At 46.7% G+C, this 11,684-nt stretch overlaps 1 pseudogene; it reads right to left on the bottom strand.

Moving 5' to 3' along the window:
• Nucleotides 1-7,799: 7,799 nt before the first annotated feature.
• Nucleotides 7,800-9,637, bottom strand: LOC125517016 (annotated as a pseudogene).
• Nucleotides 9,638-11,684: the final 2,047 nt, after the last annotated feature.

Genomic DNA, 11,684 nt, shown 5'->3' with positions numbered 1-11,684 from the left:
GATATCATCAGGGCGCTTCCCCCGTGAAACAACTGCCTTAGTTCTCATACGCTTGTACCCAGTTATTGGTGCACTGCTCCGTGGCTGGGAGATGGAAACCACATAAATCAATAAAAAAATGAAAAAAACAAACAAACTCTGTTATGTACAGGAAGAACATAAAACTTCCTGAGCATGTGCACACCTGTGCTTGATGCTCTTCATTCCCATGAGATGCAAGGTCGTCATGACTTGATCTAGCAGGTCCATCCTGTTTTGACTTATGACTTGTCCCAGCCATCTATTTTCTGCTGCATATTTAAAGGACAAACAGTGAGATTCATCATAAAAAACACAAATTAGAAATGATTCTGAAAGAACTCTATATCATCCAACGAATTTCGTTTGACTAAATTCTTACTGAACTTAACAAACAGCAACTTACAAAAAGTGGGCAATGAAAAGGGTTGTAAACTATCTGATTTTCACTATATTACAACTATCCTATAATTGGCCCTATTACCCTCCATCTACATGTCCTACAAAATCTGAAACAAAACAAGGCACCTAGAACAGAAAATCACAGAATGAATTCTCGTGAAATGCTTAAAACTGTCCTACAAATAGACCTATTAACCTCCCTCTACTGGATTACTTCCTACCTCACACACACACACAAAAATCACATGTGCATTTTCCATTGCTAAATCATTGCTTTCCTGCACTAAAAAATCAAAACACACCGTCAAACCCACCTTCGTAGGCGACACACGAACCATATCAGGCAAGTCACTAGCAAAAACAAGGGCAACATTAGCATGGGAGAGGCATTGCTGTCCTACACTAAACCAAAAACACACTTTCAAAACAACTTCGTAGGCGACACGTGAACCATGTCAGGCAAGTCACTCACGATACAGGGGCAACATTGACATGAGAGAAGCATTACTGTCCTACACTAAATCAAAACACACTGTCAAAAACACCTGCGCAGGCAACATATCAAACTGTATCAGGCAAGTCACAAGCAAAAAAGGGCAACATTGACAAGAGATTATTCTCATACACTAAATCAAAAACACTGTCAAACCACCTGCGCAGGCAACACATGAACCATATTCAGGCAAGTCAGTCGCCCATCAGGATCAACCTCAACATCTACAACACCGGAAATCTACAGCCCCATGGCTTGCCTTCGAAACCTACTAATCCTAGTTCACCAGTAGCCTAGGAACACGAAATGCCCTGTGTCGTCGTCCAATCTCCAAATTAACGAGTGCTCCAAACAATTTCTACCATCTGCTACTCGATTTCATCAACTTAGTCAAACGTGGAGGAGCACGTCGACCCGCCACGATTCGGCACCTCTGCAACAACCGCACGATGGCCGTATGCGCGTCGTTCCTCCTCTGTCCACGGCAGAGCGCATCGATTTGGACAACCTAAACGCGGAGGACCGGAACAGATCGATGGGCATACCAGGGTATTCGCGGCGATTTTGCCCCTCTGCGCCAACAGAAGAACGGCTGCGCACGCCGTTCCTCCTCTGCCGCGTCTCCGGTGCTGCTCCTTCCGACGCGGCCTGCAGCGCGTCGTCTCTCCTCGGTCGCGTCTCTGCCGCTGCACCGCCTTCCTTCACGCCGCGCCCACAGTCCCGCCCTCGCTCCGGCGGAAGACAACCGCCGAATCGCCGACACGCCGCCGGCTGCTCTCGCGCTGGATTTGGGGGATGGGTTGGGGGGATTGGAACGAGATCCGCTCCGCTGCGCTCGGGGGCAGTTTCGAATGGGAGGGATGGGAGTGGAGAAGAACAGGAGAGGGGAGCCGAGATGCAACCGCACTGAGAGCCAACGGGTCTCGACACGAAGCCACGACCGGGGGACACCTGGCGCGCGCATCGACGGTTTCGCCCGTCTCCACTGGAAACACGCGTGACCGCGAGATCTGGATCGGACGGCGCACGAGCCCGAGTGCTCTGTAAGACAGATTAGCAGCCGACCACTTTTTAGGATTTAGGTTAATAAACTGGGAAGAAGGAACTTCCTAGACTGCGAATAGAAGGTGTCGATTAGAACTGATGAAGACACATACACACCCATGAATAGTGGTTTGACAACATCTTCAAACTTATTTATTAGCATTGAGAGCTGAAAAACTAGGGGGTTCATACTCAAGTTCGTCTGTTGGGACGGATTAGACGGAGCTCCGGCATAGATTCCTGCCAGCTCCTTGGGGCGGTGAGGTTAGGATTTCTCACTTTGCATGCAACAACGGTATTTGGTGTCAGGTTCTTCAGGTCAATTCAAGGATTCAACAGCGACGACTCCGACTCCGACTCCGAGGCGCTGGTCCTTCAGGGCACGTGCACGAAGACTTTTCGGTTATCATCGACAAGGTCAGGCCGGCTCCCGTATGGGAGCGGCGACAACAGCACGTTGGCGGCCCGCCATTGTGGCGGCAATGATCGTTCGGTGGTCCATGGATCTCGATGTAATTTTTATTATGTTTGAGGTGTTTTGTACTTTCCATGAATCTTTATAATAGATCTGATCTTTTTCGAAAAAAAAGGGTTCATCCGTGAGAGGTTCCTAGCTAATAGTAGTGTGAAGGCTTCACATTCGTAACAAGTTTCAGAATCAGAGCCAGATTTCGTAGTACAAAGACTGCCGCGATCATTGTCCAATAATCATCTCCCTCTGGATATTTTCCTTTTCGCGGTTGCGGATGTCTCTCTGAATAACTGTGCGCATGTGTGTCGGTAGCTGGATCCCGGTCGATTTATTTGAACCGTGCATCTAATTCATCGGGCATTGTGTAGAACCTGAGGATGGTAGCACAAACAAGTTGCGTCGACCTGCATGAGAAGTCCCGCTCTAAGGCCCTGTTTGGTTCATAAGTCCTACGACTTTTTTTAGTCCCAACTTACAAGTTCCAAGTCCCTACCTGTTTGGTTCTTGAGACTTAATATGGACTAAAAAAACTATATTACAACTATAAGTCCCTATAAGTCCCTCATTGAAAATCTTATTTCATAAATCCCAAATGCCCACTTTAAGTCTCATGTTTGGTTTAGATGAGACTTAAAAAACTTTTTTAAGTCCCTACATCAATAAGTCCATGTAACCAAACATCCTCTAAGTATGAGGATAGAACAAGGAGTCCGTGGATGGATAGGGGTGACTACCTGTATCTCACGGTCTTCGACTCGTCCGCCGCAAAGCGTCCCCAAATATGGCCGGGAGGGCTTCCCCGCGCGCTCTCACTCCGTGATAGCCTTTGTCTAAACATGCCACCGTGGACATCCAAAATATTTCAACACGATTTGCATTATTATGTAAATACAGTATATACTACCATAAGAAGAGACAGAAGAGGCCGGCTCTCTATGCCAAGACGCAGCCCACTCCGCCCTGCTGCATGCACAGCCGCGATCCGCATGCCCACGACATGCTCATGCGCACGACGCGGCACTCGCAACAGATCGCCACGACCCGAGCGCTAACAGCCTGGCACAGTGGCACTACTGTGATGGACTCGGACGTGAGCCAAACGCACGCACCACCACGCACACTGGACACGCCCCAGATAATGGACATACACTAGTCGGATCATGCCCAGACACACACATGCCTACGACCTGGCCCAGGCCCGCGGACCCGACGCTCCTACGCCGGTCTACACAGCGCCGGAGTCGACCTGGCGCACGCAGGCCAGTCGCCACCGTGGCCAGGTCATTCCCAACATTTATTGCTAAAATTAACAAAACAAAATTGTACATTGAACAACTGTTTCTACATTTTAATTGCTGAAAGAGATACATCACTCAGTGATACCATTAGCTCTATTTATACGTCCGATGAAACCTGCATCAGGACATCAGGGCTGGCCTTCTTACCAATGGCGTCAACATGGTCTGCAGGTCACCTAGCTCACGCACAGGATGCACTGCATGCAGAAGCTGAGGCGTGCATCTAGGCTAACAATGGCGTCTAACTGCACAAGAATTGCAGATTTATATGGGGGTCGACAGGTTTAATCAAATTGTGCTGCCACCTTATGAAATAGGGTTTCCCCCGCTTTGTATTACAAAGCAAACATCCCTGATACAATCAAAAAGGTGCTGGGGCGGAAGCAGCACAGACACGCCCAAAAGAAACGAAAGAGAAAAAAAAAGAAACAAATGCTGACACCGGCGGATCAACAAAAACAAAGAAGCTTCGCGACCGCCGCGCCCACCGCTGCTGCCACCATTAGCTTTTACTAGAAGCATTGTGCACGCTTTGTCGCGCCGTTAAGGCCTTCGACTCTGAACCATGCATTGATATTCATGGAAACAGGTACAGATGCACGCAAGCACACATCCTGACATCCGCATCCTTACAAAACAACACTCTTTCAAACACACCGACTTAATAGACAGATAGCCACGTGCAAACTTGATGTAAACGCCGATGAACATTGCAGATATAAGTCAAATTTAGCTCTATGATATCCCAAAACCACGCGCGTGCTTCTTTTTTGCTGGCCGGTGAATGGAATAGCTCCGCTGCTAATTTATCAACGGCAGGCAAGTAAATAGAAAGGGCCCCCGCAGAAAAAAAGAAAGAAAGATAGGGAATCAACCTAGGAAAAATGAACATCTTGTTTGCTGGAACACAACAGCACGAAGCAAAACCTTAACACGTCCATAAAATTCAGACAATCACGCCATGTAAACAGAGAAAAGAATGTGCAAACTGGAACACATATTACTCCCTCCATTCGGAAATACTTGACGTGGACTAAAATCAAGTATTTCCGAACGGAGGGAGTACATAGGAAGGTGACACCAAAACGTTGGGTTCTTATTTCCATGCTCAGATGTGGTTCAGATTAATTATTAAAGGAGCATAAATTCTCACACGCCAAATAATTTTTTGGGGCATCAGGGTGATTATGAAAGAAGAAAACAACATTAGAAAATGTTAATGTTTTGTTATAGGACAAAATCAGGAAGTGAAATGCAGCCCACTCCCACTGTTAGGATTGAGTTAGCAACTAACCATCATTACATAACATTGCCTGAATTTTGATTTCCTCTCACAGTGAGCACAAAAAATTATAGAGCATAAAAAAAGATTTCAAACCAGCAATGTTTCTCCAAAAAATTACAAGAGCCAAAATTGCTTCTGCATGTCACATAAAGATAGTGCTAATGTTTTGGACATGGGAACTGATTCTAGAAAAATGGCACTTTTCCATTACGACTCATGTTTCAGATCGAACCAATACCTGCAGGGCAAATTACTGATGTTCTATCAGAAGCCACGGCTTACGAAGTGCAACATGTAGTATAACGAAATAGAAAACATAATGTTATCGGAGATCTCATATAATTAATCAGATGGCATGTGGTAGAGATAACACAGTTTACCCACCGGCAATAAAGAGCAATACACAGATCAAGTGCAATAATCGGAAGAGATCACCTCTAACTTGTACGTCTGTATACACACTCAGCAAAGTCAGAGATTCGGAGCATTTCACATGTTTGTCAAATAACAGCCAAAGAGGTAAGTAATAAGCCAAGGGGGTTCTTTAAGAGGCTACAAACTGAGAGACACAAACATATATGAGTAACATCCTCGAGAAATAGTTTTGTTGAAATGCTCATATAACAGAGGAAGAGTCTAGCAAGTATAACATATAGATCTAGTGAAGAAGCGTAAAAATAGAAAGCACAACAGGCACCCACTCCACCTATTTCAACAATCGAGTTTATTTATGCACAACAACCAACTCCTATCAGAGTAAAAAAATCCAAGAGTTTGATAGTATTATTTTTTGCAGGGAAAGAGTTTGATATTGATAGCACGCAAAGTTATGTTAAAAAAACTGTAGAATAGTTGTGCTTGAATAAACGTGTTCCTGAATAGAAAAAAATACGATACATGTATGACCGAAAACAATATTGAGATAAGTGAATGAACCTTAATTGATGGGTCATTCACAACAAAAAGATAAGGTACTATTCTCCGATGATGTAGAGCTAGTCAATTTCAGATTTATCGAAACAAATTGATCACTACCCGAATTGCAGTTGAGAAAATAGAAAAGCATAGTGACTAATCTTACATATTAAGAAGTGCATTCAAAGACCTCCAATTTTATCACAAATGGGTAAGCTTAGCAACCAACAGAGCTACCATACAATTAAGCACATCTGGAGAACATTTCAGTTGAGGACCAATTTATGCATGACGTACCGACACAACTGAATTCAACACTTCTGCTCTTCCAATCTACCAAATGTAGTTGTTGCGAAATTCCTCGATGCTTTCATTAGAGTTTATTCGCATAGATGAATTGCCAAATCTGTTCAAGTTTATGCTAAAAGTCAGTTCTAACATGCGTCTGTCATCAGAGTACACCTTTTTTGCAACATCAGACTGAAGTTAAAATTAGTGCAGCAGAGGCAAGAACAAAATCGACACCAGGATGCAATACGGTCAATACTGAGTTAAATCCATCTTCCATTATTTAAGTAAATCGCGAGGGCACTTCAGAATTGTACTTTGGGCTTTAAGTTAGTTAAGAAAACACTAGTCATGTTGTCAACTTCTGGTCAACCAGAAAATCAACCATGAAAACATAATGTATGAACACTTGAACAGAGGAGCCAATAGGCATTAGCTCTGCTAGCTTTTACGCGCACAAATATTTGATCAACTGCTAGGAGCTTACATTACCCAATGACTTTAGATGATATATAAATGAATAAATAACCCCAACCAAAGGAGGGAACACATAGCAAACCCAACCTCCTCCCCCCAGCAGAAGGAAGGCATACCATCACGAAAAAAAAATATCCAGCACAATGACACCAGCCGACACACAAGAACAACAGCGGGGAGACAAATGAATGAAAAAACAAAGCCCTCAAACAACAAAAACAGACAACACCCACATCACAGCATGGGAGAAACATCACATTCTACAACCCAACAATGTCGGCCGACACAGAAGAACAATTACAGAGAAATGAATGGAGAAACAAATCCCTGCACCAATGCATGCTTGGTGTACATGAACAGAAAATTTGAAGGCACGTGTTCTGGTTTCCTTTACTCACGCCTATAGTTTGTTTTGCAAGATTCTGCAAATTAACAACTAGAGTGGCATTTACTGCACCAGTCAGTGGATAGTGTATTTGACTAGTACTGTCGCAACGTCTCTATTGTCTCTCAAGAATTAACTGGATGTCTATACAACAAATACTACTCGTGAGTGTAACTACAATAGTTCATATACAGCTGAAATATCCCTTCTTAAGGAACCCATTCTGCATGCAAATTTTACTCCAGTCTCCAACAAATCCCAGGGGCTATGCAAGCTCAATCAAACAATTCCAAATAAACACACACATAATTGAAACAATAAAAACAACATCACCTCGTACATACATATAATCCAAAAAATGGTGTGTGCAGCCAAGTTCAGACCATGCAAATGAATAACTAGATTAGATCAAAGTGATTGCTTGTTCATCAGCCAAGTATGCATCACTAAGGTAGTTGAAAACTTGAAACTAAATTGAACAACATCATGATCGAATTCCCAGGTGAGAGGTGACCGATAGGAACATATAGCAACACACAAGGATCATAGAGAAAACACGAACAGCTTGGGCACAATAGAACAATAATCAAGCAGCATATTTAGGTAGATCAGATTTTTCAACACAGATCCACTAACTGAATATAACAAAATTAGTGCATATGCAAGAATGGAACTGAAACGGTAACAAGTTCAGATTGTGCAGACGACAACTACAGAATGAACACAGCGCATCAGATAAGTTTCCAACCGAATTGCATCGACTCAGGGGTAGCCAAGTTCAAATCGTCTCATTGAAGTATGCCCAGCTATAAATCATTAGGTAACTGAGCGGCAATCAATGGAAGAGGCGAAGTGGATCAACTATAGAGGCTTGGCAAGGCAAGGGGCGGCGATGTCGAAGCACAAATAGGCGTTGCGCGTCGTGTAGAGCCATTCGTTGCAGGTGAGGTCGTGGCCGCCCCAGTCCGGGGCGTCCACGCTCACCGGGATCAGTGCAAGGCGCATCTCTCGGCCGAGCATCATTCACGCCATGTACTCAATGCTGACACCCTCGATGGCCTTGGGCAGATGCCCCACCCTCTGAATCCACCCTGATTGGTATCTTCCCTGACACGGCTCCAGGGAAATGGTCGATGTTCCCGTGAACACGCGCGAACAGGTCGTTTAGCTCAGCAGGCCGCGTCACATGAAGCCCACACTTGCCGGTCAGCTTCTGCGTCACCTCCGCCGCGCCGAGACAGGCCATCCTGACGCACCTGTCAACCAGAAACTCTCGAACCTCATGCATCTTGTCTTTGAACGAGAGCGAGCACACCGCTGCGTCCTTGCCGACTGGCTGGTACACGACGGCGTGCGAACCATGAACGCATATGACGACGGCGCAGATGGGGTTGTCGGGGTGCTGCGATTGTCCGCGCGCACACGAACTCCCACGACGAGTGGCGTGACACACTGCTGTGGAGCGTGACGAGGCCAGCGACGAGCGGTGCCCGGAGGCGGTGGTCGCGAAGGAGGTACTCTATTTCGAGGCAGGGCCGGTCGAAACATATTTTGGGCCCCGGGACGAAATCAAAAATACATATATTTTATACTAAACTTTTATATTCGTTTAAACATATTATTTCATCAGAGTACAACCTAAACGAGTATGATGTTTTGCACTTAGTTGGCATAATAAGTTACACAAAAACATTGCTAATTATTAATTATTGTATTATTTGTCCTACGAACCGTATATCAACAAAACAATTATGCTAAATTTAAGTTATTTATTTTACCAAAAGTTTCTTTTGATTCATAGCATAAATTATAGTGTGTGTGTGTATGGTATTATATATATTACTTTATTATTTTTAGTATGTTATATATTACATCTAAGATATTTCAAAGTCAGTTATATAAAAAATTGCAAGAGCTCATAGGTTTTATTTTGTGAAATACGTACATATTAAAATGAAGTATGCTCAAAATATGATACATACTATAAAAAAGTAGTATATATATATACTAGCTGAACATTTTAGGTAGTATATATACTACCTAAAGTATAGTCCGATATATATACTCCTAGCGCTGTGCCTATATACTACCTAAACTATACTCTGATATACACTCCTGGCGCGCCATGGTGCTTAGTGGACCACTCCTCCATCTTCTCGTGGCCTCCAGAATCTTTCAGGGTCTCTTATTGCTAGAAAAAAATCTCTAAAAAGTTCCGTGGTATTTGGACTTCGTTTGGTACTGATATTTTGCAAAGTCAAAAACAAGCAAAAAAACAGCAACCGGCACTGGGCACTAAGTTAATAGGTTAGTCCCAAAAAATGATATAAAGTTGCTTGTAAATGTATATAAAACATCCAAGATTGATAATATAATAGCATGAAACACTAAAATTATAGATACATTGGAGACTTATCACGGCGTCCGATGTGGACGCCGCTGCTGCGCGGCGCGGAGAGCGTGGAGGGGATGCCGATTCCGGCTTCACGGGGAGGAGCGCTCCCGGTGGCCAAGCCCGGCCGTTGGTATGGACGACGGAGCGACAGAGCATCAGCTCCATCTGCTCCTCGAACTCCACGTTGGTGCCGGTGTAGACCTGGCCCGGCACCGTTGGCACGGACTGCGGCGGCGGCTAGTCCTCCTCGTCGCCAGAGGAGATGACGATCTCCTCCCGCGTCGAGTCGCCGCCAGCCGACACGACCTCGGAGTCCGAGGGCAGCATCTCCACGAGCCGCCAGATCCCGTCCCAGAACCGCCTGCTGGCGCGGACGCCCAGGACTTGCCCATCGCCGGAGATGTGTAGTGGGGTGCAGTGAGGAGGAGGAGAAGGAGGAGGAGGATGCGATGTGAACGGCGCCAGAGCGCGGCTTAAATAGCCGCGGCCAGGCCATGCAAAGTGCCGGTCAACCGCTTCAATGCGGCACATCGGCCGGAGTTGGTTCCTTGGGAACCTGTGTCCGCACTGAAGCGGCGGCTGCCAAGAGGACGCATCGGTCAGCGCCACCCTCCCTCCCTCGGGTCACATCGTCACATCAATGCCGTCCTCCGCGTGCATTGGGCCGGTATGAATGCGGCGTGTGCATCGGAGGGAAAGCGCGGGAGGGGCAGGTGACGGGTTTTTGGTGGCTCAGGGCGGTCCGAAGAAGGCTTGGGAGTGGTCCGGACTCCCGCAAACTTCCCCCACTTTTGTCTTCGGTTTGCGAACGAAATCGCCTCCGGACCACTCCATGGACCATGAATCTGGGCTTGCTTCGACTTGGGTCTTTATAGTCCAAGTTGCACGATGGTCATAGGAAATTAAGAAGTCGTAAATTTATTCTTAGGACTATCATCATGTGTTAACCATGAGGTACTTGACACAGTAGAAAAATGACAATGGAGGCCACATATAGGAATTATATTTCATTTATTATCTGTCATTATTTTTGAATGAAGTAGGTATTAATAGACTGGGAAGAAGGAACTTCCTATAATGCGACTAGAAGGTGTCGATTAGAAGGTGCCGACAACGACTTCAAACTTATCTATTAGCACTGAGAGCGGAAAGCCTAGGGCCATCCATCAGAGGTTCCTAGCTAGTACTCGTGTGAAGGCTTCACATTCGTAAGAAGTTTCAGAATCAGAGCCAACTTTCGAAGTGCAAAGACTACAGTGATCATTGTTCCATAGTCATCTTCCTCTGGACAACTGTGCGCATGTGTGCTGCTAGCTCGATCCTGGTCGATTATATTTGAACCGTGCGTCTAATTCATCAGGCATTGTGTAGGACCTGAAGATGGTGACACAAACAAAGTTGCGTCGACCACAACAGTCCGCTCTAAGCGTGAGGCTAGAACGGGGAGTCCGGCTCTATGTAAAAAGGAAAACGGAAAAAAAAAAGGAGAGAAGAGGCCGGCTCGTACCCTGTTTCGGTGTTCGCTTTCTCTAGTTTTCCTCCACAGCCCCCCAATATCTCCCGTGCATCACATGCATGCAATCGTATTAGGGTTTCCCATGGATGAGCCCGGAGCAGCCGACCGCATCAGCTCTCTACCGGACGATCTGCTCCACCTGGTCCTTCTCCGCCTCGGCTGCGCCCGCGCGGCCGCGCGCACCAGCGTCCTCTCCCGTCAGTGGCGCTGCGTCTGCTCCGGCCTCCCCGTGGTCGACGTCACCCTCAACGACGTCCCGCTTGACTCGCTAGAGGCCGCGCTCCGCCGAGCCGCCGGCCAAGGGGTGCGCCTCCTCGACATCCGTGTCCCGGAGGAGGGCAGCAGGCTATGCGCCGACAGTGTCTCCTCCGTGCTCTGTGCCGCTGCGGCGCTCGCGCCCGTGGAGCTCCGCTTCACCCTCACGCAGTGGGCGCGGGGCCTTCCCAGCATACGGCTGCCCAGTTTTCACCGCGCCACCTCGATCGAGATGCACGGGGGGTCGCTGGACGCCTGGACCTCGAGGTGGCCCACTCAGGATTCCCGTTGCTCGAGAGGCTGACTCTCTCCGGCTGCTACCTCGACCTCGCCGCCTTGATCCCCTGCTGCCCGCACCTGCGCGTGCTCACGATGGACGCCTTCACCGTCCACTCGGCGTCGCTGCAAGAGGTCCTCGTGGAGCGCCGGAAGCCGCTTCAA

This window comes from Triticum urartu, chromosome 6 (genome assembly GCF_003073215.2).
Source record: "Triticum urartu cultivar G1812 chromosome 6, Tu2.1, whole genome shotgun sequence".
In the NCBI taxonomy this organism is placed as follows: Eukaryota; Viridiplantae; Streptophyta; class Magnoliopsida; order Poales; family Poaceae; genus Triticum; species Triticum urartu.
Note: the sequence above shows the minus strand (reverse complement) of the source record. Positions and strands in the feature narration are given on the sequence as shown.